The following is a 25,416-nucleotide window of genomic DNA, read 5'->3' on the forward strand; positions in this document are numbered from 1 at the left end:
ATTACAAGCATACCGTTGGTGTTGACGTAGTGGCGCCATTCTGTGTTAGACTCTGGCATCAAAACCATGCCATAACACTCGTAAAGGAAGGTCAGGATCACGGTATTATTGACTCCCCGAAGTTTGACGTGTCTGGTTGTCGTTTATACTGACATAGGTCTTTGATCATAGACTCTTTTCTCGATCGGCGGCCATTAAAAATCTAAAACGAGGCTCGCTGTTCGTAAAAACTACGTCAGCTCTTACGGCTACCGCTTAAGCAAAACACAGGATCATCGACATCGTGAACAGCCATGTCAACACAATCAAAGATCTTGTCAGCTTTGAGAGAATTGGTATTGAAGATTGGGCGAACCACAACCTCATTCCAAGAGCCCAGCATCTAAAAGGATATTGGAACTTCGCGAATCTTGTAATCATGACGTTGAAAAAGAAAAGGTTTTGTAGATTGAATAATTCATTGCAATCCTTAAAACGTCTTCTTCGACATATCAGTTTCGAAATGCCACTTAAAAGTTATGTTGAATGAGAATACTCAGTTTGTCTATGGTATCATATCAGGTAATTATTTAATATCAATTACCGAAAATATGAGTATCTGGCGCGTTACGTATTTGTGTATTTAATCAGTTGTGATTAGACATTTACAAAACTATTTAATAAACTTGAAGCACATTGTTAAGCATATGCATGTAATCACAAAATCTTTCATAAAATCCAAAAGTCCTACTTTATATAGATGGCTATCTAAAATTATCTCGTTGGTTATCCATTCGTCCTGCATCCTCGCTTGTCTCAGCTACGTTATTCTGTATGTTTAAACACTGGTATCCATGTTTTCATTCTGGGGAAATAACCCGGTAAGCTGCCGGCTACCATATAAGTATGTGCCGGTACATGAACAATTTAGAAAAACTAATGAATGGCTGAATTTTGAGATCATTTTTGTATCTATTAAACTTTTACAATCAACTAACCTCGTCACGCCCATCATTATAATAATCGAAACCAGTCTTGAAAGCTACTGGCAAAGTCATTTTGAATTGGCAAATAGACATAGTAAAGCGATATTAATGCATAAATATTTGATTAATTGCAAACATGATTTATTCATAAAGATCCTTGAACCCAATACATGGTGAAGGAAATTGTTCATTATTCTCTTTATGTTGTCCAGCTTTTATCTTGACTATTAGTCCAGGTGGTTTCCATATTTCCATCACTATTATCAGATGATATATCAGTGCTTATCACGATCATCAACCAGTGCTAATTATTCCCTTGTCGTAATATCTGTCAGTACTACTTTACTCCTGTGTTTCACACCAATTGAAGACTGGTTTCTGTTGTTAGTTGTACACCATTTCTTATTACTCACATACCTATCTTCATCGTATCTTTTATTCACCTGATGACGGAGTAACAATGTGAAGAAGTTGACATTCCTACATTTTCCCCATGATGTGTATCTCTTCTGAATGACTTCATGTACACGTTGCTTTGTCAAACTTACATTTTGTTGTTTAACGCCACACGTAGCAATATTCCAGCTATATGACGGCCGTCTGTAGCATTGTCGAGTCTGGGCCAGACTATCCGGTGATCAACAACATGAACACCGTTCTACGCAAATGGGCTACAATAACATGTGTCGACCATATTTTGGCCAGCTATAAAAAGCGTTAGAGCATAGCTATGTAAACGTTAAGTAGGTTTATAGCAAAAGATCCATACTCTCTCCAAAAGTGGTCTCAGTGATTTGAAACGTCTTATGTTTGTTTCGTTTTTCTAAATATGTCATTAGCTTTTCTCTCTTAAACTTGTCCCTTCTCTCCTTCCTCCCACTGTTCTTACTCTTTCATATTGATATTCCTATTGTAAACTGTTTTCTTCAAACACGGATATATGCTGTACATAGTTTAATATATTTACATGTATTAATATATTTGAACGTCATTTAGAAGTGATACACATAAAAGGTGAAAATGTATGGATGTCAACGTGTTTATTCTGTGCTGGGTTTAATGTCGTCACGAACTCCATTCAGTGCTAATAGTCCCCTCCATTGCCCATTAGCTATCAGTGCTTGATCACCCAACAGGACCATTTATGCCTGGGTTAATTCTTGGCTTCTATTTGTTAATTGCCATTACCATTCAGCATCCAGCGCCAATTAACTACTGGCTTTCCTTGTTGAGTACCCACCATTGTTTGTTATTACTGTTGTTGATTTACAGGTACTTCATCATTCACCAGATGAAGGAGCAAGAATGTACTCTGGAAATCGTGCTCCTCATAATAAAGAAGTTGGCATCCATAAATTCTTACATTCTTTGGACCCATAAGGTCATGTAGGCTCCATTGCACAAGCATGGCCTTTTCTGGACTGTTAAACTTTTCAAAAATACAGCCTCGAGCCCCTATCTGATGGCCCTGTTGACATGTATACGTTACCTTGCAATCTTTTAGGTTTCGCCGCCCGCCCATTGTAAGTAAATTTTGTATAGGAGTCAACCCTTAAATGCCATGTATTATCTCCAACATCAAGCGGATCTGAAACACCAGTTTCCTTAGTTATTTCTTTATCAGGGATGGACTCGGCATAAAGAGAGCAGATACGGCTTTCAATGGCTTTTGGTGCAGTACCAATAAGTCCCATCAAAGTGGATGTAACAAACTAGAAAACTAGAATACGCCCCTAAATACCTGGTTTTGGCACTTGGAGTTTGGATTCATATTTTTGTAGTTTTTTATTTAGCCTTGAATATGAGGCATCCTGGCATGCGCGTGTTGAACAACAACAAACCAACAAGGTAGCGTTTCCAACGTGATGTATAGATAATTAGAGCTGGTTGTCGGGGTTTTACACAAGGAAATAACAGAAAAATCCTATCTAACTGCTCGGTCAGCTGATGGAGATTGTTTGCTTGCTTGTTTAACGGCGCACACAGCAATATTCAAGCTATGTGGTGGTGGTCTATAAATATTCAAGTAATAACAGCATGATCATCAATGAAATACACAATGCCATTTAGAAAGTGCTCAAATGTAACATATGTTATATTTGGGATTACACTTTCTTTGTAAAGTACAGATTCTCTTACTTTTGTTGGGTTGAGTCCCGTACTAGAATCTGTACTTTACAAAGAAAGTTTGACCACTTTCTAAATGGTATTGTGTATTTCATAGCTTTTGGCCTTGGGAGCCGTGCCAATTAACACTTATCAGAGGGGTACACAAAGTCCGCAGTCTAGACTACCAGCTGTCCGACTTCCATTTTTGTGGAAGCCGCGGTGGCTGACCGGTTTAGGCGTCTGACTTTGTGTGCTGGCGATTAGGTGCCTGACTCTGAGGGTGTGGGTTCGAATCATGGATGGGACTCAACTCAACAAAAGTACTAGAATCTGTATTTTACAAAGAAAGTGTAATCCCAAATATAACATATGTTACAGCATGATCATCGATCCACACAATGGGGATACGATGACGTGTCATCCAAGTCAGCGAGCCTGAACACCCGACCCCGTTAGTCGTCTCTTACGACAAGCATGGGTATGCTGAAGACTAACCTGGATCTTCACGGGTAGCACCGTAACATGTACTTATTTTCACCCCAACGTTTTGTTTGAATTTTGTGCAAAAAAATAAGCACCTTTAACGATGAAACAACATCTTGACGCATCTGTACTATCCATTGTTCAAGATGATCGTCCTTCGGTATGCTATGAATGGTCAGCTTGTTTTTCGTGTCGGATCTTGAATCGCCGAAGAAGCGTTGTACGCAACAGTACTGCGCCATGTATACCGAGAAAATCCTTTTTCATTTATTCAAGAGGTAAATTATCGCCAAGTTTAGTAGCTATTGTTTCGGCTGATATTTTCCATGAGTGTTGCAATGTATTTGTTTTTCGCTCATGATTGGGAAAAAAAGACTAAAAAATTTAGTCGCAAATCGGATTGGCAGATTATGAATCTCGAAACTAAGTCGTTAAATTTCCTCCCAACAGATAATCAGTAATTAGTCATAGGTCGTACGTTTGTCTTAAAATAGCGTGGTAAAACATCGTGATGAGTAGCACGGGAGTTAAGGGATCTTTAATTGCATGCTTTTTTCTGTGTCAGCTAATAAGGTAAATCGTTAAACATAACATGAGTTTCTTAATGAGACTAACATAACACACATGAACATTTTAATTACTTTATTTTATTCACTGGTTTGAAGCAATCGAACGCATCAGTTCCATAGTTCAGTTTTTTCTGTGAGATTGTAAACGACTTCACTTTAATTTAAAAGTATTGATAATCAACATTCTCTGACTCCTAATATCAACTGAAATTGATTTTCTCACAAGCCAGTTTAGGGTTTCTTCTCTGTAAAACCTTGATCTTAGAAGCGGAACTATTTTGCACTCCTCAACCAAAATTGAATTCGGAGAGAAACCGGTTTGTATTTGTCGACTTAAGGACGTATTGCAAGTTACAATTGATCTTGATCGGTTGGAAACCAGACAATTACAATCTCCATGTTATGAAGCATTATAATACTTTACGACCAAGTGGTTTAATGGTTTCCTAAAATTAGTGAATGTTCAATAAAAAGTGTCACTGCTATTGGTACTATATAACCTGAATGATGAGATAAATAGTTTAACAGTGTAACTGCGATATCTGACTGAGATCTGGATTAGTCGTTGGACGTCAGATGACCGCTGAAATTAAATCAGTCTAATTAAACAAAAATATAATGAAATAAAGTACACCACACAACAATGCGTCTATGTTTTTTTCTTCCAAAGAAATATTTTTTAAAATCTGCGACATAATTATGTCATTTACCACGAAAAGTCAAACTCATTTGAATCCGCTTCGTTTTTTTATTACTGACATGTATAGCAACACATTTAGGCGTTTCACTGTGCACTTTGAATATAACCTGATCATGTTCGTAACGCGTTGTGAATGTGAATGGAATAACTACATCCTAAATCCATATACAACCATACAACTTAGTTCCCAAATAGTATCATCTTAAATTGGAATATCCCATACTCCGTTCAGTTATATTCAAATAGCCAGTCCCCTTCCATTGATTTACCTACTTAGACTAGAAATATTAGTGACAAGCGTAACTCAGTCATCTGATTCATAATTTGAAAACCACACAAAACCGATTAACAAACTCCCACAAGACTGTATGACAAGAGTGATAACTTCATCTTTCCATTCGTCCAATAGTTCCTCAGGTTATCTCGGTGACAAGATATTTGTTCAGCTCCAGTTGCCAAAACACAAATCAAACAAATTATTTTTGCAAAAATCGTTAATAAGTTTAGGCGTCATGTCTGTGCCATTATACTCGGAATGGAGGCAAAACGACCATGTTAAATACAATTGTTAGGCTTGAGATAAAACAGTGATGAATAATTGTCTGCACTGTACGTGTGTTATACACACTAAATATATTCCTAATCAAAATAATAAAATAAAATAAAACACACAACACAACAATGAGTCTTACAAGAAATTCATTGTTTTTAGTCTGAGGCATGAATACTTTTTTCAAACAATTTCAGCGACAATTTTCTTTTTCGATAAACTCATTGTCTCCAAATTGTCCCCAAACCCATATACAATGATCGGTCCTACAGTGACCAGTAAAAGGCTTGGATTGGACAAATATTTGGCAGAGTACACTGGGTGTACTAGCTATTTGAACTGTTCTTCACAGAAATAAAATGCTTTCAGAAGACTGTTATTTGATCCTTCCCTGACCATCAAAGACCTTCACTAACCAATTATAATATATTTGCCATTTATTGGCACTAAATCATGCTGCACGTATTGAAATGGCAGCGCCATTGTTTGAGATGTCTTCCACAGCTCCTGGCACAGTCTCGGAAACAGAGGTCAAGGCCGTGGTGTTATTGGCGCCTCAGGTAAATGTCCTTTCACGTGTTGTGATGACGCTTACAATCCTGACCCCACCAATAACTGGTGGTTACCATCGACATACAAACCAGACAGTCTACAGTTCGTTTACCCCGGCGGTTATTGTTATGTTTGGATAAACAAGACGACGAATTTCGATTTCTGTGCTTTCTTACCGATGATGAAGGTGATAAGACGGATACTGGATCCGGTCATGACGTCATGCATAATTATAATTAGTACCAGTGGACCTTATCCCTATCGAATATGGCAAATTGATAACCAATAGCACTTACGATATTAATATACCTTACTATATAACAAGAGCTTCTAAATGTAAGGTTCTAACGTTTTACTCTGGTCTTGAGCAACAGCGGTCCAAGAACATTATTATGTCTCAATATTTCAATACTATCATTAGTGAATGAGTGAGTTTGGTTTTTTGGCCGCTTTTAGCAATATTCGACTGACTGACTGAGTTTGGTTGTACGCCGCTTTTAGCAATATTCCAGCAACATCACGGCGGGAGACACCAGAAATGGGCTTCACACATTGTACCCATGTGGGGATTCGAACCCGGGTCTTCGGCGTTACGAGCGAACGCGTTAACCATAGAGTACCCAACCGCCACTACTATCATTAAGGGCAAGGTTGTCAGAGTTGTCTAACGCGCCAGAATTCTCCCTGCACGCGAAACCTATGATTGTTGGTTTAAGTCCCGGTTTATCATGAACATCCATGAAATTACCATGCCGTGATATGACTAAACATTGTCCAAAACGGCGTTAAAACTTACTCATTATTATAGCTGCCATCCTCCCAAATGCAGTCTAGTAAATACAAAATTGTGCTCACATATCAACACACAGATAATGAATCACATCCTGCACGAGAACAAATAATTTGTCGCTGGTATCTTTTACGCATGTTTGGGAAATGTGCACAACTGGAGAGACATCCGCATATTATGATATAAGATTTTTCAGGGATGACCTGAAAATCTGAAAAGATATACCGTTTAATGATTTGGCCAAAGTTGACAGTCATTTTCCAAGTGAACTCTCTCATTTACAAACTTATTATTTTTTTATTTACCATTAATATTATTATTTGATATTTATGTAGCACACATATCCACGCACTAGTGCATGCTAAAGGTTCTGGCATTTTTTCCCTCGATCATTGGACATCAATCTCAGCTCCCTGCGGATCATACAACTCTTGCTGCCACAAGGCGCATCGAGTTATTGCGGCTTTCTCATTCTTACAAGGTACCGATTCACAGCTGTGTGGACTGGGACACATAGTCACAGGACTTTGTCCAAGTTCACTGCACGTTGCTGTACCCACAACAAGGTGTTTGCATGTATTCATGTGACCACCATCTGGTCATATACAAACGGATTGGTTGGTTCTTTTAAGTGCACAGGGTTGTGTGCTGTACACTAGGGGTTGTGACAACACTGAAAGGGTTAACTCCAAGGTTTTTTACAGCCGGTCACAGGTGGGCTCAATCCCGGCTGGAGCCTTTCGCCATAGCCAGCTCGCCCACCATTTATATTTCAAGCAAATCCATAATGCGAGACATTTGTAATTATTTCACAATGGCTAAACATACAGTTGAATGCCACATTTGGTAAAGTCACATTAAGTCCGGACGGGAGTAGTTTTGCTGATCAGCTGACTTGAAAGAGAACGTCGGGAACACTATGCAACGTTGCACAACGTCTGCGTTGCCTCCCGACGGCTTATGCGCTTCCGATGAAACCTCCTAGTTTTTAAGAAACTCCGGTGATGCATCACGACAACAGTCAATATGCACGCATCTCAAAAAGTGGTATGTAATAACTGAGAATACTTCCTGTCGGTCCCGAGTATCTGACAGTGAGCAGATGCTTAAAATCGAGAGAGTGCCCACGCTACCCACTTTGCATTATATACTCCCCATCAAAACTTTAGACTCACTAGTGTAAATGTAGCCACTTACTTAAGTCAACTCTTCTAAACTAGATCTTGCAAAATTTTCCATACTGTTTAAAGGTACTGTTTACACATGAAGTGATGTATTATAAAACAAATTCGTAACGTTGAAGATCATGGATTAACAAAATGATGAAACTGAGTGAAAGTTGGCGATTTTTTAACAAAATGTTACACCACAACACAGCTGTTCACATGCACGATATTTGCACATGCTTTTTAGCAATTTAATGCATGATCCTCGTGCAAATCATCTGCATAAAGTTTGCAGTTGGTTCGCCAAAGTTAGCGGAGAAATTCATCTTCGATGTAACCAAACATATATGCATAACATATAGTGAGTGATTTAAGTGAGTTTAAACTTTTGATGGGGAGTATATGTACACATCGTGTTACCATAGAGGTTGGAGATGAAATATTCGAATTTGAAAGAGGTCACAGCTTTGATCATCCCAGCATTCACTGCCGCTGTCTTTAGGATCTTGGGCTTCGTGTTGCAAATGAGAGTGGTCCCCCTTGAATCAATGTCGTTCTTATTTCTCCAAGCCGTGCAACCTCGGTGTATGGTGCTGCTTATGTACGTGGAAATGGTTTTGTCCCTTTCATTTAACAAATATAATGGACGTCAAATTGACAACCTATTATCTCGAATGCACCAATATCTCGAACCTGTTATTCGGTCTCTCTCGCCTCTTTTAAAAAATACGGGTTATATAAAATTTTCTGCATGCAGTGGTAGTGTTTCGGATCTCTGATTACCTTGCCTCCCTTTAGTATTTTTGTGCTAGATGTGAAATGACATCACCTAGACGATATTACATCGATATCTGTATTAAAACGATTAATGACAAATTATTCAAGTAAGCATGAACCAGACATCCATTAAACTAAGAACTGTATAAGCAAATAAGCGATTAGTCAGTAAAGTGTCGTTTTTATTCACTGAAAACCCGTACCACCATTCCTATTGAATCATCTAGGAAGACAAATCGTCAAAGAGTAGCAAGAACCAACCTAGCGTTCTTGAAGAACACCTTTCATGGTTTCTAGGAGCGGTACAGTACAAATATGGCAGGAGCCCAGGGGTCAATCGTTGTCCTAGCACAACATCCGTGTAATCACTTGGAGCCCAGTCCTAAAAAATCATTTAGCCTGTCTGTGCAGGCTTTGTAAAACTAACACCAGGCAATGTTTATCATGAAACGAGTGCTTACCAACAGGATACATCTGAGAGCCCTTCCCTTGGTCCACCTACTTGAAGAATCGATCTCCTTCGTCTTCGGAAAACATTCCTCATTGGGGACTCTCCAACCACTCAACTGAACCTTCTTAGGAGGGCATTTACCCATCCGCATCATAGAACATCTGATATTGATCTAGAAACTGGTTAGATAACATTGTGTATAGGGGAAACGATAACGGCATGATCCGTAGAAAATGTGTCAATGAACTAAATTAACGGTTGGCATGGTTTTGAGGAATTTGGGCGAGAAACAAAATCAAAGGAACTGAAAAATACATCATGGAAGGTTTTGAGCTACAGAATCCACGAGCTCTCTTGGAAGAGAACAGATGCGTAGTTTAAAGTTTCGAAAGAATGTTTATCTGAATAATTTGCTTTACACATATGTGTGTTCCTTGGAAACCGATGATCGTGGGTTCGAATCCTACATTCGTCCTGATTATGATTCGAAGTTTGTTAGCACCAATACCCCTGTTCATGGATTTCACTAAGGTCTCAAACGTCCAAGACCTGCAACTCCGAGTGCTCTGTAACATACACTTGAGGAGATCGATGCTTGTAATGGTAAAACGGGATTGTCAGACCCACTTTCGATTATTTACAGACCAAATTCATAAAGCTGAATTATTGCCGACCCTGCTTCTGTCTACGTTGAACATACCACCGTCACGTAGCTGGAACTTTGCTGAGTATGGCATGATTTTGTATGGGTTAATAAAATGTGGTCTTCAGTAACCCGTGCTTGGCGTAAGAGACGACTAACGGGATCGGGTGGTCAGGCTTGCTGACTTGGTTGACACATGCCATCATATCCCACTTGCGTTGATTGATGCTCATGCTGTTGATCACTGGTTTGCCTGGCCGAGACTTGATGATCAGACCGCCATCATTTAGCAGGAATATTACTGAGTGCGGCGTTTAACAAAATCATTTTTTGGTGTGTTTTCCCCACCTTGATCAAGAAACGAGTTGAGTATATCAACTGTTATCAGGCCCTCTTTTCATCCGGTCCGGCAGTTGACGAAAATGCGAGGCCACGCATTTTATGATATTATGATACAGTAAGACAGTTGACTGTCTCTCTAAAAATGCTTCACAATCAACCTGACTTCCGAATTATAAATACTGATTGAAACTATATAAACAGCACATGTTGAGTTGGTAAAGACGAAGTGAAATATTATCTGGTTTTAAACTAGCCCGGCCGCCGACAACAATATGAGGCCACGGCCTATTTTAATACAGCTACACTATGGATTGTCTATTGGACTGCGGACAAAATACCAATTATTATCACTTTGAAACGTTGATGTAAACCTCAATCAATATTTCAACTTTAAGATTGGTCTAATTAAATGAAAATCTCCGCTAATTACATAAATACATTTTAAAAGAAATACGTATTTATTTGCCGTAACGGTTGTTGATATAACAGGTTCAATCCGATTATGTCCCTTTGATTTTCATCACGTGGCTTGGCTTTCGGCAAACATTCAGCGTCACTTTGCTTGTTCCCTGTGCAGATACCAGCATAGAATTCGTCCCTAGCAACGCGTTCCAATCTCGAAGCAAGAGGCCTAAAATGATCAGGCTACGGAACAAATCTGTAGTTTAATCCCTTTTTTCCGGGGATAAGTATGGAATTTGATATGCTGTCTCTTATTAATAACCATCCCCATAATCATAATCATCCCTATACCACGAAGCGTGTATCGGTGGGATGCCATTAATCATGAACATGAGTATATGTTTTGTCTGCTGGAGGGTGGTGCTACTAACGTGCAGGACACCAGGTGTCATTATCGATAGTTTAGAGATCCTTTCGCAGTACCTTCATCACTGATTTGCCTACGGAATCTGTTTCGGCAAATATTTGGGACTGACTATATATGTAGTCTAACAATATATATGTTCTGTAACTGTAATCTGACCCCGAAGGGTAGCAGGGATATTCATGTTGTGTTAATATTTTGTGGATTTCTTTATATATCTACAACTGTTCACTGCTTAACTTCACCATATATAGACCCGTGAAGGTCCGGGTTGGAATGAACCTTCAGTAACCCATGCTTGTCGTAAGAGGCGACTAACGGGATCGGGTGGTCAGGCTCGCTGGCTTGGCTGACACATGTCATCGGTTTCCAATTGCGCAGATCGATGCTCATGCTGTTGATCACTGGATTGTCTGGTATATATATATATATATATATATTTGAGAGTATTTGCCCAGTACGTTTTTATTAATAAGAACTAGGTTCAATACCTGGGCCAAAAGAACTGTATGTGTGTTAACGGTTAATCATTTGGTTGTTGTTTTACGCCGTTCTCGGCACTTATCCATCTTTTGTACTGCTGTCTGTATCACGACTAGATAATCCAGTGATTGGCATCGATGTCAACGGGCCTGACCGCCCGATCCCGTTTGTCGCATCTTTCAAACGGTACATAGGCGTTCGGTTTAACAATAGTTAAACCAAAATGCTCTTGCTTGTTACTGATCGTAGGCTAGTAATATTTTCCTTCCAGATACAAACAGCACATGTGGAGTTGGTAGAACCTTGGGAATCATAGTCGAAGCAGTACGATATGGAATCCTAGGAGAGGCGTTGTCGCATTGTGGCGTTGTCACCCTCACGAAAACAAGCAAAACGTGGCATCATTAACCAAAGTGCGACAATGTGACAACGCCGCATTTAGGCTATTTGTCGGTATGTCGCATTGTCGCGCTTTGAATAATATTTTTCGATGTTTGGCCAGGACTGAAATACCAAGGGATCGAACTCAGAACGATGCGACGATGTCCCTTCTTGGATTCCATTGTATGTTAATAGGCTGTAACCTAACGGTCCGGTCGCCGACAACAATGGTGGACGCAATCGCGCCCGTGAGGCAGTACCATACGTATCGATGAATCTTGCTTGCGCTTTCATAAGTTTTACGTCGTTAATTATCAAGAATTCTTTGACACGCTTTTTTTCTTCAATCTGAAACCAGATCAAAAGATCACGTATTGCATAACAGTTCACGTGCTGGATTATACCGCGAAATTATGGTCTGAAGAACATTTGTTGCAATGTAATTCAGTTTGTATCCGTGTAATCCTGTGACGATCCCATAGGACAATGGATGATTTCCCTTGATATGCTACTGACGTGTTACATAACTTTGTTACTTCTATCACTCCGTTGAAGGATGGATAAGTCGATCGAAATGCTTAAGCGTCGACTGATGACTAAGTGATCTGCTCTGCTGCCAGATTAGCATGTTCGTTTAATACGGTTTTAATTTAATATAGGGTTAATGTGGCGTAAAACAATATTGATCAATTCCTCTGTCTGATTATGAGGTGTCCTTTGCATTGCGACTTTTTATGTGGCAATGCGTTATTTCCGGAATTGACTTTTACACAAATTTGAGGAAATTAATTAATAAGTCCCTTTACATTTCTGAAAACCCATTTCTCCAGAAATTCTCCGCACTCTTCCTGGTCTCGGTCAAGGATATATCAACATGTTGGTTTCTTGGGTACGTTTCAAAATTTGAAACTATGAAGCCATGGGCCATAAATTTCCCTTCGCTCAAACTTCATTCTTTTGCATCATGACATGGAGTTCAAATAATCAAACGATTTTTACCGCTATTAAGACATTTGACAAGCAAATCCTCATTTAATAATAGCAGTAAACTTTATATAGTGTCACTGGATTGTCTGGCCCATCACTTGATCATCTGGTCAAGACTCGATTGTGTTCAGGCAACCGTCGCATGGGAGGCGTCAGGCAGGTCACCTCTTACGACAAGCATGGGTTACTGAAGATCATTATTAACTCGGATCTTCACTGGAATGTAGGTAGGTAGGTAACTGACGAGATTAAGATGTTCGGAAGTTTTTCGTTTAAGGACAAAATAAAAAACCCGCAACTTCAAGGATCGACTGTATATAAAGATACATTTCCACATTCATTAGAACACCCAACTAATGATGAAACAAAGTACCGGATTGACACGTCTTCTCATTATCTGCAAAGCGTCTAATGTTCATTTCTGGAGGCGTACATACAAGTCGTTTGTAAATGTGAACAGGTTGTTTCTAATTCATTATCTCTACAAGCCGTAATTACACACCCAAAACAAATAACATCAAACCAAAGTGTGATCAGCGAAGCCCCAGCCGGCTGAATTAGAGACTAACAGTTCGGCGTGCTTCTATTGGTAGCGAGATGCTTAAGGAATCGATAGCACCTGGTCTATGGACTCGCGCCCACAATAGTGCGAACATTGGCACTAACAGTCAGTGCTAGTCGGCAGACCACCACTCGAAGACCACGTCCCCTGGGTATCTGCTGTCATCGCCCCTACCCAGCGTCACGGAGTCACAGGGAGCCATTGTGTTGTGGATCGCCTTTGGATGAACATCGAACTGACCATTTAGTTGGTACTTGGCAGCAATGTCTTAGGTTTTTGTAGACGCTGATTTTGCCGTTGGGGACTGTGCGAACAAGTTTCTGTAAAGCAAGTTGAAGTTTGTATCCATAAACAGAGTATTGGAAATCTTCGGGAGATAATTTTGTGACTTCACGACAAAGCGCCAGTGACTAAAAGCAACACGGTAAGTGTACTTAATTCATTTTGTAAAGTTTACATATTTTCTAAAAGTCTGTTGTGCCGAATCATAGGGAGAACATAGGAATATTTATTTATGTAAGGCAATCAATGATGTGTCTGTGATAGTCGACAAGAGTCGGATCAAGAATTCTGGCGGTAATTGCATAAGCTTTAAGTGGAGTTGATGGATTAAGTGAGATGTGACAATCGGTAAAGGTTGCAAGATTCTGATGAATCTGTGCTTTAATATTACAAGAGACCTGTAAAGATCAGAAAGCTTAGAAGTGGTCTTCAGCAATCCAAGCTTGTCGTATAATGGGGACTAACAGGATTGGGTGGTCAGGCTCGCTGTCTTGGTTGACACATGTTATCTGATCCCCTTTTGCGTAGATCGATGGTCATGATGCTGGTCACTAGATTGTTTGGTTCAAACTCGATGATTTACAGACCGTCGCCACATAGCTTGAATAAACAAACAAACAAACAAACACACTAACATTTTGGCTCTTGACATTAAAGAAACCAGGAGAAACAATGGACACACACTCGCCCATTCAGGGTTCTACACCCGTGTCATTAATGGATCCTGGTTGACGGTCACGCCATTGTCAAATGTACATAAATACACCGTTACCTGAAATCAATTCCGTCGCCAGATAAATATTTCACGTGACAGAATTAATCCGAATGTGCCGTTACTACGCGAATCGGTATCACGACTGACACAGCACAAATTAGGTTCAAACAAACAGTAATATTGTCACGGCGAAACATGACAATCTGTCTCTTTGTCCGCTTCCTGCTCGATGGCAACATAATCACACTTAAAGACACTGTTTCATCAGAACACTCTCAAATAACGCCAGTATACTCCCTGTCACCAATCTAAGTGGTCCAGTAAGTTATGTTTTATGTTCCAGTGACCTATCAGATCAATCGTTCATTGATAGCTCTTGTACTACAGAACGGCATCATGAAAGCTTGTTTAATTGCTTTACAACCAAGCAATTACCTGTGAAGATAGCACCACATTAAATACACCGTGCGTCGATTGACGTACGTAGGTCGTATCGACAACGTATTCGTTAAAAGGGCTCTTGTCTTTAGTCTTCTACCGTAAAAGTGGTGAGTAGGTTAAACACTATTTTCCTTTTGAATGGAAAATGACAACGTGCCCTGTTAACTGCGATACCGTTACACGTTTTATCAGTGGGGAGTTTATCTCAGAGTTAATGTGGGTACCTAATATTTTACCGTTGTAATACGGGGAAAGGGTCGTATGCATTATTCAGTTTAGATGACATAACACATTTCCGAAACTTGAGAAACCTTCCGGGACAAATGCCATATCAGTGTCAATTATTTTGAGTTAAGATATTTCATTGAGTATAAATTAATTCTATTGATGGTGTTTCTTAAACTGTATATCTTAAGGGTTTAAGAATAAACGGCGTTGTGCATACTATTCACTAGAAAATGAGTTTATCACCTGTACAAGTTGTTTGTAGGTCAGAGGGTTACGGTTGGGTAGCCTAGTGGTTAAAGCGTTCGCTCGTCCGCCCAAGACCCGGCTTCGATTCCTCACATGGGTACAATGTGTGAAGCCCATTTCAGGTGTCCCCCGCCGTGATATTGCTGGAATATTGTTGAAAAGCGTTGTAAAAGTAAACTCACTCACTCACCCAAGTTTAGGTCAGTATAACAAATCCATACCCTTTACGATGGAGTGAGTGAGTTTAGTTTTATGCCGCACTCAGCAATATTCCAGCTATATGGCGGCGGTTTGTAAATAATCAAGTCTGGACCAGACAATCCAGGGATCATGATCAACAGCATGAGCATCGATCTGCACAATTGGGAACCGATCACATGTTTCAACCAAGTCAGCGAGCCTGACCACCCGGTCCCGTTAGTCGCCTCTTACGACAAGCATGGGTTACTGAAGATCAATATTCTAACCCGGACCTTCACGGGTCTTTACGATGGAGTGTACCTTTATCAGTGATAATAATCTTTAAAGAAGGTTTAGATTAAAATACACAGAATCTTCATATCCTATTATCAGTATATGGCCTACGGTTCGCCGGGAATGTGTTTCAGAGATTGTAAGCACTATACATGTGCTCGTGGGTTTCATCAACGTTGTAGACGTCTGAGCCTTGCATTACTTCCCACATATTTGTGACTTATATTCGTCTTGGAGTATTTGTCCATGTGCTAATATGTGTCTTGGCGAATACGATCATACATGCTAGTTTTAACGTTGTACAGACAGAGAGTGGACAAATTTCAGAACAAAAAACAAAAACAAAAACAAAGCCCAAACAAACCATAATCGTCCCCCCTAAAAAAATCCACACAAACTAACAAACGAACAAAACAATCACGAACACAATTTGAAAACAGAACAAAAACCCAAACAAAAACAAAACCTGAAAAAAATCTTCAAAAGAAACACACAAAAAATCTTCAAAGAAACACACAACAAAAACAAAAACAAACAAAAACAAAACCCAAACAACCAACCAAACAAAACATTAACCCAAATTCTAAGATGCCTAGCGGTTAGAACAATCGAAAATAAGATACATTATCAGACAATAAAGGTATAGTGTATCCACAACAAATACTCTCCATGTGATCTGAGTTACATTGACCTAGTGTTAAGCATAACGGAGTTATGCCCCCTTATCATTATACGTGTATGACCTCTCCGTCGTCGTTTGACGTCGTAGAAGAAAATCCATTTTTGACATTTATTGCGAGTCAGTTTTAATGTTGAGCGTATAATGTTATGCATAAGCACATAAATCCAATTCATATACACTTATGTCGTTCAGATATCAGGCTGTATTTTCTTCGCTCGAACTTTCCGTAAAGATGCCAAAATAAAAAATTCGTAGCACAGTGCTTTTATCGGTGTGCGATAAAAAGCGGAGAAATTTACTTATTTTTAACGCATAACAAAATTTGGACAACATTTAGCAAGGTCTATTTCTCAAACCGCCGAGGTAGTTGCACTTATATTTATACCAACGGATAGGAAATTTAATATTCTACATTTCTGTGTAATTTTATAGCCGTACGTAGATCCAGGACCACGCGAGCGCAATTCTCGCACAACGTTCACTTTTCAAAGAGTATGAAAATGTGCGCCTGAAATAAACCTCGGCATCAAGGGGGTTAACGTAGGGGGCAGACACATCAATAGAAAAGCGCGCCAGGATTCTTAATTTAGGTCACCGACACCGTCGTTTGTTTTCTGCCTTAAATTAATCGTAATTATCCTTAGAATGTATTAAATTTGGCATCTTAGAAAAGAAATACAGTTCGCTCTACCACCATGTATAGTGTAATAAAACACACTTTCGCCCTGAACTATTTTAACGCAAGCGTCCTCGTACTTTAACTGTAATAAAACACACTTTCGCCCTGAACTATTTTAACGTTAAAGCACTCGGACGCAAGCGTCCTCGTACTTTAACTTTAATAGTTCAGGGCGAAAGTGTGTTTTATTACACTATACATGATGGTAGAGCGAACTGTATTTCTTAAATAACAAATACAAATCAAATCAAATCAAAACAAAATAGAAAACAGAAACAGTTGGGCGATGATATTCATGAATATTCGTAGGAATAGCATGACATGAATAACTTTGCGACAATCGGTTAATGTGCAGGCATAAACTGTCAATAACATAAACAGTGAGGCATCACACATATTTGTCTTGTTATCAGTATTTGATAATGATTCATAAACACCCGCTAATGATATAGTCAAAATCGTATAATCGACTGTGCTTTTAGCAGAGACTTGTATCGGCTAAGGCTTTGTCGCTTTAATGCCTATTGTTAACTTAACGTCAACATTTACGCATCAAAATAGTCCCTGTGTTGTCGTGACACATAAAACAGGTCGTTCCTCCATGGCACTGATCTGTTCCGAGTGGTGAGGGTTTCAAGCCTTACGGCGCTCAATTATCACTTCAGCTGCCAATCTGTTTGTGACCAGCCCTGAGGAGATTGACTGCGACTTCAAATTAATTCGACAAGTTATCTCGTTTGGGCGGTTTCAGGAATTACACAGCTGTACAATCCTGACGTTTTTACTTGACATGCGTTTTGAAAACAATAATTTTGAATCGTCAAATTGACCCGTCCAATAGATCGGATTGATTATAATTGTTCTCTTAATGTTTTGTCAGTCCTTTATATACACGTTATTTTACAAAGTCTTGTATCATTTCCTCAGTATCCTGATTATCCATTTTGCGAGTCTTTTAACTGCTTGACCTGCTGAAAATAGCAGACAGAACAATTTCTTTAGCATTGAGACAAGTGGTATTGTTTGCCATTAGAACTCATTCTGTATCATGCTTCCATTGACAATGTCAGTAGTCTATCGAGCCGCTGGTTGTGACCAGTCATTAATACTTGAAACAATGCTGATTGGACGGCCACCTTTAAGCCATTGTGTGACAATGTATTCATAGATTTCACGTGTATATACACACCATCACCATCACCAACACCACCATCACGATCATCATCATCATCATCATCATCATCATCATCATCATCATCATTCGTCACCATCATCATCATCTTCATCATCATCATCATCACCACCATCATCAATCTCCAATGTGTTTCGGGTTAGAATATTGATCTTCAGTAACCCATGCTCGTCGTAAGAGGCGATTAACGGGATCGGATGGTCAGGCTCTCTGACTTGGTTGACACACGCCACACGTCACGGTTCCCAATTGCGTAGATCGATGATCATGCTGTTAATCACTGGATTGTCTGGTCCAGACTCGATCATTAGCTGGGATATTGCTGAGTGCGGCGTAAAACTAAACTCACTCACTCACTCCAATGTTGTGGTCATGACCATCATTTTGAACATGCTAATCCTTATCGCATCTGTGGTGTACTGGATATAGCGGAAAGTCAGTTGTTCGATCACCTGGGAACATCCTTCCAAAAGGCCTTAAAATACCGTAAATCACCCTCGAAGATCCGTAACTTATGTCGTCTTTTATATCTTGAGGAACATGACGTTTCGGAGTATATTCTTACGCCTACATAGGACTGTATGTTTATTTGAATCGGATGAGGAATTTGGGCCGTAATTGCATACGTTTTAAGTGGAGATAAGTGGATTAAGTGAAATGTGACAATCGGTAAGGGTTGCAAGATTCTGACGAGTTTTAATATTACAAGGAACCCGTGAAGATCCGGGTTAGAATTGGTCTTCAGCAACCATGGGGTAAGAGGCAAATGACCGGATCGGGCGGTCAGTGTCGCTGACTTGGTTAAGACATATAATCGCGTCCCAATTGCGTAGATCGATGCTCATTCTGTTGATCACTGGTTTGTCTGGTCCAAACCCAATTATTTACAGAATGCCGCCATATAGCTGGAATATTGCTCAGTGCGGCGTTAAACAACAATCATCATTATCATCACTGTAAAACAAGGACTGGCACTGGGTAGCCCGGAGTCCAAATAGTTAATAGAGTTTATCTGCAGCGTGATATCACTGTAAAACAAGGACAAGGACTTGGAAGCCCGGAGTCCAGATAGTTAATAGAGTTTAACCGCAGTGTGATATTACAATGTGCTAGAACCATAAAACTAGCATAAATAGGGGCTTGAAAACTCAGCCACAGACACACACGTGCATTCACGTCGCTATATAAGTAAATTAAAGCAAAGTTGTACCCTATTTCATAATCACGTCACTTTTTGTTCATCGAATTACTTTTCAACAGTAACATGTCCCACCATTTTGTTGTTGGTCCGTTCATGAAACATACAGACGCGCCCATTTCTTCTATTTCTGTTTTCGAATTACTTTTCAACAGTAACATGTCTCACCGTTTTGTTGTTGGTCCGTTCATGAAACATACAGAAGCGCCAATTTCTTCTTTTTCTGTTTGCGAATTACTTTTCCACAGCAATATGTCTCACCATTTTGTTGTTGTTGGTCCGTTCATGAAACATACAGACGCGCCAATTTCTTCTATTTCTGATTTTGAATTACTTTTCAACACTAATATGTTTCACTATTTTGTTGTTGGTCAGTTCATGACCTATACAGACGCGCGATCTCTTCTTTCACAAGGTGAAGTCACGGGTGACTGAGTTTGAAAGCCTTGACAGGTCACGCCGTACATTAGATTTTACCTTGGTGTGTAAGCAAGATATCCGAGGTCGAGGATTTCCAATACTACCATGCCGCATTTGGAATTCCAGGACCTGTCATATTTCTGGCATTCCACAACAAGCTTACCCTCGAGTCATGGATGGGTTCCAGTGATCCATTCATCTAGGCGTGCCTTTCACGCTCAATAGAATCTGTTTGGATAATCGAGACTGGTTACTAGCATTCTATGGCGTTGACGTTATATTTCTCTATAGGTGACCCCAAAAGTTCAACCTAGGCCTAACTTACCACCTTCCACGAAGTAGGTAAACGTGATGTACATTTTTGCAGAGGCATTTAAGAGGAAAGATATCTTACATTTATGTCATTAGTTGAAGAGACGCCTTGATAACTTCATGTCCGGAGTATGTGAACCTTTAACGATTCATGTGAGTAGTTTGAGAGTAACGGAAAGATTAACATTTTGAGAAACATTTAAAATAATGTTCGGTACTCGGTATCGCCCCAAATATTAGATAACAGAACGAAAACATTATATGTAATTGAACAGATTTTATTGATATTAGGACGTCTCTACCGAGGTAGCCGCTGTTTGTCGGGTGACGTTATTCGAGAACAACATGTCACTGTGGGAGTTTGCCGATAGAGGTCTTCGCCCAGATTGCCTGGTATTACACGAACCACTGTAATAAGCCACAAAGGGTGTGAGTTTGTTTTAATGTCGCTTTTAACTGTATTCAACTACTATTATGACGTGGGGGAGAAGGTCAGAGAAGTTTACCTACCCGTGAAAGTCCGGGTTAGAATGAACCTTCAGTAACCCATGCTTGTCGTAAGAGGCGACTAACGGGATCGGGCGTTAAGGATCGCTGGCTTGGTTGACACATACCATCGGTTCCCAATGGCGCAGATCTATGCTCATGCTGTTGATCACCGGATTGTCTGGTCCAGACTCGCTTATATACAAACCGCCGCCATATAGCTGGAATATTGCTGAGTGCGGCGTAAAACTAAACTCACTCACTCACTCAGAGAACTTTACCACTTTGGTGCTGACAAACCTAGAAACATAATTGAGAGGAACCGGGATTCGAACCCACAACCATAGGTTCCTGGTGTACCCAAGAAACGCAACTCTACCTACGAGTTGCGCTGCTATCACCACCGCAGTCGTAAGAAGCTCAGTGCTATATGGTATATGTATAAAATAACATTATAGATGTGCAATCAAATCGCCTAAATTTTGAATTCATCTAAACTTTCAATTCCTTATCCTAATCTTACCTTGCCCTTGTAAAACTCACCTGAATCAATTCTGAAACAGGTTGAATTCCCCAAAGCCAAAGTTTGATCTGAGGCAACAATATCAGAATACCCAGCGGACGTATTGTCAGAGACAGTCTGTGTAAGTTTTGGTAGTTATCGATTCTGTTTGACAATCCGATCCTGAATGGGTCTGAGAGTTCCATTCCTCACGAGCGTTGATGAATCGTAAATGCATGACACTGCACAGAAACCGACCCCCAGGGCATATTTCCAGACGACGGAAAATCAGAATCTCGACGCCTTAACACATGCAAGAGACGAGCTGTAAGTCATGATGAAATGAATATTTGGTTTCAATGACCGCGTTATTACCACCCCAACTCTATATATATCTGCAGATCATTTTTCACGAGAGAAAGACAGACATTTCCCATTTCTCACTGTTTGCCTGTCCTATTTCTAGAAGCTTTAGTGATATGATTTTATGAAACGATTCAATATAAAACGAGTAATACAGCTGTAAAAACGATAAATCATTCCCCGAGTTTATATATGTTTTGCATTAGACTCTGCATCTGAGAGGTCGATGAGAAACCACATAACATCCACATCTCGCAGCTGCTGCTCCTGCAGATGTTGCCATAGAACTACCTACTAATATTGTTTGTAGACGCCTCATCTCAATGAGCAAAAACCAAAAACAACAGTAGCGATAAGATATACCATTGATCAATGTGAAGAGACTTTTTCTTACCTTGTCAGTTCTTCTAAAAAAGAAAGTTTTTGGATTCCATACATTTTTCAGTGCAGCTATTGCATCATACTGGTTGTAATATATGGTCGTATGTAAGCATTTTTTGTCCTTTTCGAGGAATGTTTTTCACTAATATTGTACATATTATACTCATTAATTGTTAACTGAACGAACGTTTAATTAAAACTAAAAGTATACTATTTTCGAATGTTTGGGCACACACACACAACTGAACACTTTAAAGTTCACGATCAAATCCAGTAATAGATTGTATAACAACTGCTTGGAATAACTGATTGGTGACATCATAAATCATTATATATCATAAATCATTCATGTGATACAAGAAGTTGTCCCAAACAATTCTTGAAGAAGATAACTGCGCTTCAAACTTCCAAAGATTCTTACCACACAAAAAAACCCTAACATTTTTCCAATATTTAAAAAAAATCGATTTAGATTAATAGTTTTATTTACAATATAAAGTATGAAATTCGCTTTTCTGACTCCTTTGGGTATAGTTTCTCCTTACATAACAATCCCGACTTCGGCTTTGAACGATTCCACGCCACATTAAGTCATCTACGGTAACAGCCTCCGCACCATCGACTTCAGCTTTGGAACCTTGACATCAGATACGAACGACGCTGAGCAGTGCACAAAAGTGTGAAACATGTGAACCCTAGGCTGACAAAATTGATCCTGGTATTAAAAAATGAAGCTCTACATACTGAAATCTCCAGTGATTCCCATAGGATTAGAGCGCATGGCTCAACGCTTGTGATACGACCCGCTTAACATGACAGGATGTCATTGTGTGCTCATGGCGGTTGTCGTTGGGAGTTGGTCGTTGGTCGTTGGTCGTTGGTAGCTGGTCATGATTTCAATTGTTGGTTTGTCTTTTCCTGACTCGAATACTTACAGGGCGCCTTAAAACTGTCGCGTTATATGTGAATGTCAACGTAAACACACAATGAAGGTCATCATATATTTCAGTTGTTTTGATGGTACAGTCTATGGAAATTGCATTTACATTCAAGGACAATACTAATACTTCCACAAGTTGGTTTTAATGTCTAATTTCACGAGTGATTTAGTGCCGCTCTGTTCACGGAAATTCACTGGTATAAATTTCCACATAACGACATAATTGTGTGTTACTTTTCTTGATAATTATATGCACAAAGTAGGGATGCAGAAAGTGTGACGTTGCGTCAATCCCAGAGTGTTCATAAGTGAGTTTTAATAGATCCCCGTTCATTGACATTCAGTGGTTTAAATTTCCACATGACAACAAAATTGTAGTGCTTTGACTTCTTCACAATAATAAACACATCGAAGCAATGCAGAAAAAATGACGTTACGTCGAAAAACGTCAAATGTAGGACAAGCAAATTGCAATCATAGAGCTTTTGTCTCGTCGAAACATCATTTTCATGAATGAAAACGGTCTGTATCAGTGAAGGTTTTGAAGTGCATTGTCTGTGATTGACAATAGATTATTAAATTTTTAGCAACGAGTCCTTGTTCTTATCAACCAATTTCACGTAAACTAGCGTCATTAAAGGGTGTCTATTTTACACAGCATGATTATAGACGTAATCCCCATTCCATGTTACTCCAGTATATCATATCTATGTCCATAACTACGACGTGTAATTATAGTAGATCAAATGTACATAAAAGTCCAATTAGCTTAAAGTTTGAAATGGATATATATGGGAAGCTGAATTCAGACAAGTAGTCTCTTTTGCCGTATTTTAAGAGAGGGACGGAATATTTATACTGGAACTCTCCTGTCTCCATCTGACGTATATATAATTGGTTTGTCGTGCAAACATTTCATACCTGGTTGTGCCATAGTATTATACGGATTTACGTCGGATTTGACGTTGTAGAGAAAATGGAGAAGCAAAATACATGATAATATGCGGTTGGAATCTTTAGGTCTTCTTAATCTAGCCTTCGTAAGTTTTGTGTGATAAGTGAAAGACCTTTCAAAGATGACCAACGATTAGCAAAGACCAAAGTGTTGTCCGACTCAAATCCCATATGTAACCGTGTTTTGTTCAGATGAACAATTGACTTGACCTTGCATGTGTTTGTGACGTGTACAAGTACGTTCATCTGTTCGCAAACACATATCATCGCTGTTTCATAGCAATTCACAAGCAGTTCCCCAGGACATAACCTGAATCATCAATGAATGTTTTACAATGATTCAAATTGGCCCTCTAACCTCAATTTGAGATTTCGAGATTAAGAAAAAGGTTGTAAGCACCGTGAACACCGACGAACCAGTCATCCAAGAATCAAATCGCCAAACTTACGGCGTTATATATCAAACAATTTATTCCCAAGTCAATTGGGTACTGACGAAAGCATGGGAATGCATGCAGCGCCGCAACTTTCTGAAATGTGATAGGAATGTTGTGAGAAGATAGCTCAATTCATGTGTCAGGATAAAACATCATGCAAAGCTGTCTGTATTTTTTTCTCTGTTTCCGATCGCCAACTGGCCCTGAATATTTTTGTTCTCATGTGAAATAATATACCTTTTCTGATCTCAAGTGGATACTTTTCCCCTAATGTGATACACAAATATCCTTACCCTTGCATACTCACAAAACAGGTCAGTTTGATCTTTAAAATTCTAGGGGCGGTGAGGTAGCCTAGTGGTTAAAGCGTCCGCCCGTCACGCCGAAGACCCGGGCTCGATTCCCCACATGGGTAGAAAGCGTGAAGCCCATTTCTGGTGTTCCCCGCCGTGATATTGCAGGAATATTGTTAAAAGCGGAGTAAAACCATACTCACTCACTCATTTAAAACTGTTTGAATTCATGTGAATTTTGTTATTCTTTCAATAATGCTCTCCAACATGAACTTTAAGATTATGAAGTTGCCCTGTCCTATCCGAAACACTAATATACAGTCTCTTTGAAGCAAAGCGACTCGATCTTCAGCATGAATAATTTTAGAACTATACCCAACTGATCTAAATTTTAAGATTACCAAAATAAGTTACCCAAACAGTGAACAGCTTTATATTTATATTATTATTACGTCTATTTTGCTTTTTCGCCAAAGAAGTCTGTTTCAATAGGTGAGCAATGTTAATTTTGTACTGGTGTATATTCATGGTGCACTCGGGTCTTTTCCTCTCTGCCTTTACAGTCAACTTAATTTGGTCAAAACGCAGGTTCAGAGCAGCTAACCCCGCTCTTTGTCCTCTAAATCATTTTGATTAGAAAACATCTCTGAAAATGTTAATCATTACTGACACAAGCAGACATAATTGCGATAGAGAACTTCAAAGACCAGCGATTGCAATCTAAACATCTTGTGCCAGACTCAGGCCCTCGTCCCGCCAATTTTGGTTTGAGTGGAAAATAACCGTTGGTTCCGAAAGCAACATGACGAGTTGACGTTAACATTAGTTTATATACATCAATGCCTGAAATGTTAT

General features: G+C 39.5%; 1 long non-coding RNA gene across 1 annotated transcript; it reads right to left on the bottom strand.

Annotated features, from left to right (window-relative positions):
- Nucleotides 1-1,548: 1,548 nt before the first annotated feature.
- On the bottom strand, nucleotides 1,549-15,666 carry LOC124277476. Its single transcript, XR_006898831.1, has 3 exons — nucleotides 15,619-15,666; nucleotides 7,912-7,914; nucleotides 1,549-1,636 (listed from the first exon to the last, which is right to left on the bottom strand). It is a non-coding gene; the product is annotated as an uncharacterized LOC124277476 (long non-coding RNA).
- Nucleotides 15,667-25,416: the final 9,750 nt, after the last annotated feature.

This window comes from Haliotis rubra, unplaced genomic scaffold (genome assembly GCF_003918875.1).
Source record: "Haliotis rubra isolate DU_JTF1 unplaced genomic scaffold, ASM391887v1 Scf222, whole genome shotgun sequence".
Lineage (NCBI taxonomy): Eukaryota > Metazoa > Mollusca > Gastropoda > Lepetellida > Haliotidae > Haliotis > Haliotis rubra.